This window comes from Gossypium raimondii, chromosome 1 (assembly GCF_025698545.1).
Source record: "Gossypium raimondii isolate GPD5lz chromosome 1, ASM2569854v1, whole genome shotgun sequence".
NCBI lineage: Eukaryota > Viridiplantae > Streptophyta > Magnoliopsida > Malvales > Malvaceae > Gossypium > Gossypium raimondii.
In genome coordinates this window covers 24165017-24169856 of record NC_068565.1, presented here as the reverse complement: position 1 = coordinate 24169856, position 4840 = coordinate 24165017, and the positions used below count along the sequence as shown (strand labels likewise).

At 32.7% G+C, this 4840-nt stretch overlaps 1 non-coding gene across 1 annotated transcript; it reads left to right on the top strand.

Annotated features, from left to right (window-relative positions):
* Nucleotides 1-729: 729 nt before the first annotated feature.
* On the top strand, nucleotides 730-836 carry LOC128032813 (small nucleolar RNA R71). The gene has a single exon (XR_008189154.1). It is a non-coding gene; the product is annotated as a small nucleolar RNA R71 (small nucleolar RNA).
* Nucleotides 837-4840: the final 4004 nt, after the last annotated feature.

The following is a 4840-nucleotide window of genomic DNA, read 5'->3' as shown; positions in this document are numbered from 1 at the left end:
GGTAAGGTTCCTTGCGGTCTATTACGTAGCTCTGTAGCTAACTGACCCATTTGGTTTTCCAAATTTTTCAGTGTTGCTGCTTAGCTTTGGATCAAAGCGTCATTCTTTACCATGTACACTTTAAACAAGTTCTCCAAACTATTTGATGCCTCAGCTTGAGGTGGTTTTAGAGCTTGCTGATTAAACCCTTCAGATTGGTTAGGTCTTTGCTACAATAAGTTGTTGTTTGGTCCAGTTCCTTGGTTGCTCTAAGAAAATTTAGAATGATTATGCGATGAAGGATTGTAGAAGTTAGACTAGGGTCCTTGTCCACTACTATTTTGATATTGGTTTCCCACATAGTACACTAACTCGGGATTTGATGGACAATTCTCAAAAGACTGACCTTCCCCACAGTACACACAAGAAACTACTTCAAACAGACTTGGTGGCTAAGCTACAGGATTATTAGTACTATTAGCGGTTAACTATTTTAACATAGAGGAAATAGACGATACCTGAGCTGATAATGAAGTGAGGGCGTCAATTTCATGAACTCCGGCTACACATCTTCTTGAAGCTGTTCGATTTGTTGGTCATTGATAGTTATTACTCGCGATCCTCTCGATGATTTTATGAGCCTCGTTATAAGACTTAGATAAAATTGCACCATTCATGAAAGTATCTACCATCAATCTTGTATGTGCATTGAAACCATTATAGAATGTCTCCAACTGGATGCAGTGAGGAATCCCATGACGAGGACACTTACGAAGTAACTCCTTAAATCACTCCCAAGCCTCATACAAAGACTCGTCATCCAATTGTTGGTAAGTTATGATCTCGTTCCTCAACTTAGCGTTTTTTCTAGGTGGGAAATACTTAACCAAAAATCTCTCTGCTAATTCTTGCCATGTAGATATGGAACTTGGTGGCAATGAATTGAGTCATACTCGTGCTCAATCTCGCAACGAGTACGAAAACAACTTCAACCTCAGTGTATCTTCAGTCACATCGACTATCTTGAATGAATCACTCACCTCCATAAGCAATTGAAGGTGGAGCTGTGGATCTTCTGTGGGCATACCACTAAATTGGCCCACTATTTGTAGCATTTGAAACATCACTGGTTTCAATTCAAACTGGGTTGCCTCAATATCTGGCCTTCTAATTCCTGGGTATAACTCACTAAAAAGTGGCACAGCATATTGTCTGATGCATCGATCCCTATCATCGGCAATGAGGACAGCATTTCGTACATGACCGGCTTCATTACCTTGGTCTTGATTCTGATTTCCAAGGTCCATCTCGACTTGTCTTTGAGTTTTTCATTCACGTTTTCTTTGTCTGAAAGTTCACTCAATTTCAAGGTCTACAGGGAGTAAATCGATAATTTGATCTATGCTATAAACACCTGAAAAGAAAATCAGAAAAATTAAAAAGAATAAGTTAGTAATGTTAGAAATAAATCAAATTAGAAATAAATAATTTCACGGAAAAAAATGACTATGGCAACAGTTGACAATCCCCGGCAACAGCGCCAAAAACTTGTAACGCATAGGTTTGTGCAAGTGTACACAGTCATTATCAAGTAATAAGTAAGTATCAAGTTATCGTCTCCACAGGGATTATATTTGTGCTAAGTCACTTAATTTGTAAAATTATATTAACAATTCGGTAAATAAAAACACAATATAGTTGAGAAGTGATGATTAAAATATATTAAACTAAATGTAATGATCCCTAATGCAAATTATCCTAAGTATACAAACTATATGAATGAAATAGATTTTAGTAAAATTAAAGACAATTTGCAACAATTATAACATAAATAAACTAGGACAATTAAAGAGTTGAGAAATAAATGGATAGCTTTAGTAAAAGATTTCTTGAAACGTCATGATGTGGAAGTAGCCACTTGGGAACCAGACAAATCTATGAGATTACAATATCCAAACCTTTTCTCTAGTAACATTTTCGAGGACGAAAATTCTTTTAGAGGGAGAGAGTTGTAATAACTTGTTTTTCAGTGTTGCTAGAAATAATGGTTTTAGGACCACAATTCCGACCAATGAGTCAGTAAATATTAATTAGTTAATATTTACAAGGTTATTAGAGTGTTTTATTAAATTTTGGTTTGGAAATTTAGATTTTTGAATAGTTAATTAAAGAAAAATGAGTAAATCGTAAAAATGAAAAAAGTTAATCGCTATTAGTTTATTTCAGGTTAAAGGTTATAAAATCAGGATTGAAGGGTTTTATGTGGCAATTAGACCCTAGTGGTTATAGTGGACGGTTAAGGTCTAGTTATTTAATAAATTTAAGTTAATATTAAAGGGAAAAATGATAATTAAATAATGAATAACAAAAACAAAATAGGTAACAGTGATCATCTTCTCCATTTGTTTTCTTGGCAAACCAAATCCACCATTTTTACATTAGGGAATATTCGGTCAAGCTTAGTTTGATTGCATGTAAGTGAACTCTCAACCAGGTTTTAGTAATTTTTATATTTTTAAGATTGTTGTAGCTTAATCTAGTTAGTACAGGGACTATTTTGTAAAATTGTTATAGGTTTGAAAAATCACCATTGATGAATTGAAGTTCCTAGATGTTAAATGGTTGAACTTGAAGAGTTGTTTTATGTTTAGGGACTAAAATGATAAAATAATAATCTTAGCATGAAATTCTTGTAAAATTTAATTAATTATGGGCTGTAAATGAATAAGAGTAAATTCGACTAACATATATTGGGCTTAATTGTGATAAATATGTAAGTTTCAATTTTAGGGATTAAATTGAATAAAGGTAAAAGTTTAAGGTAATAATGTAAAATGTTAGTAAAAGGTTAAATACATATATTTAGATGTTTTTTTATCGAAGCTTAGTAAATGCTTAGTTTGATTTCATATATTTAGAAGCTTGGTTACATTATCAACTGATCGATAATCGCGTAAAATGGAAAGTCGTCAAGTAGTCTTCGGTGTAGTGCTTTTTCTTGTTTTGTTTAGGTAAGTTCATATTAGGTTAATTATGTTTATTAATTATTTGAATTGAATTATGTATTGTATTAATGTGTAAGTGTTGGTATGGTTTATTGAGAAAGTATTGATGTGGAATAAAGGGACTAAAATGTACAGGTAGCAATTATACATGTTTGAAATTAAATATATTGTTACAAGGTATGCAAATGATCATGTTGAATATGGTGATATGTTATAAAGATGGAAAGAATATGGGAAATAAGTTAAAACTCGTGTGAGCTTAGTGAATGATTAGGATACAAATGCCATGTCATTAGGGTTTATCTGACATTATGTGCCGGTGATTATAGTTATCAGGTACTTTGTACCGGTGTTATAATTATCAAGCACTCTGTGCCAGTGTTATATTTATCAGGTACTATGTATCAGTGGTGGATACCATACCGATGGTTAGAATCTAATATTTGTTGTAGATTCTCGAAAATTTGTGTAAGCAGCATCAGTAATGGTTAATGTCCCGATTGTCAGCTTGTGTGAGCATTAATTCCTCGTGCATCCAAAGTTAATTTACTAAAGTTCTTTGAGAAAAATAAGTTAATGAATTGAAAGGAAATGGATTATTATGGCATGGAATGTGATTCATTAACTTAATGTGAATTGGAAAATTTAATATGTTATCTAAATGTTTTAATGCTAATAGGTGTTCATGGCTACCCATTTGGCATGGTAGGAACATGAAACCTGGCCAGTAATTTTAGGTTGTATGTTAATTTCAATTGATATGCTTATAAATAATAGGAATGTTATGTTTAAATTATACAAACTTGCTAAGCTTTAAGTAAGCTTATTTTGTTTCATTTTCTTCCTTATAGATTTTCAGATTCGAGTTGTCGATTAGATCATCTTTGGAGATCACACTATCTGTCAACTCTTTTGGTAGCTATTTACTTATTTTGGCCTGGTTATAGGTGACATGTAAATAAGGTTATGGTAATGGATATGTATAAGTGCCTTAGTTATGTTTTGTTTCATTTTGAATAAGAATTATGTGTAATGATTCAATTTGGATGGTTGTTTTTTGTAACACCCATTACCCAGTCCTGTCGCTGAACCCGAGTAATAAAATGCTACAAAAAAATTTTCAACAATTACATGCAATTTATTTATCAAAATCTCAAATAAATATCAATTCATCACATACGAGCAAGTATATCATGATATTCAATAAATTTTGATTTTATATCGAGCATACAAAAGCTTAAAAACAATTTGATATTAAACAATGATCAATTTGAATAAAAATAAAAATAAGTTAAGAAAAATCTGAAAACTGGAGTCACACGGCTGTGTCCTCTGACCATGTGAAATGGTCGAGGCCGTATGGGTCAAAAGTGTGAATATTCAAAAACACGTCACACCACCATATCTTTGGGCTATGTAACAAACTACCAAAAATCAACCAAAACCTATAGGTCACACGATCGTGTCTTAAGCCATGTAGGGCACAGTGCCATGTGCAAGGTCGTGTGTACCTGAAAAATACCTTCCAATTCAATCCATTCAACCTACATTCAGTTAAGCAACAAGCAACCATTTAATCACATCCAAACCAATTCAAAAGCATCAAATTCAAACCAAAAACATCTTTTATAACAACCAACCTATGTTCCTAACCAATATGCCACTATTGATACCTCAATCAATAATCCAAAATAAACTAAAACATTATTTGCATACCATTTCAATATGCCCTCCAAGGCACCTCAAACTATGATTCAATTAACACCAAACTAACCATTTGAGACAATCTCAAATTGACTCCTAGTCAACTTCATTCCATATACACCAAAACTACCAAATCATTTCAAGCATAATAT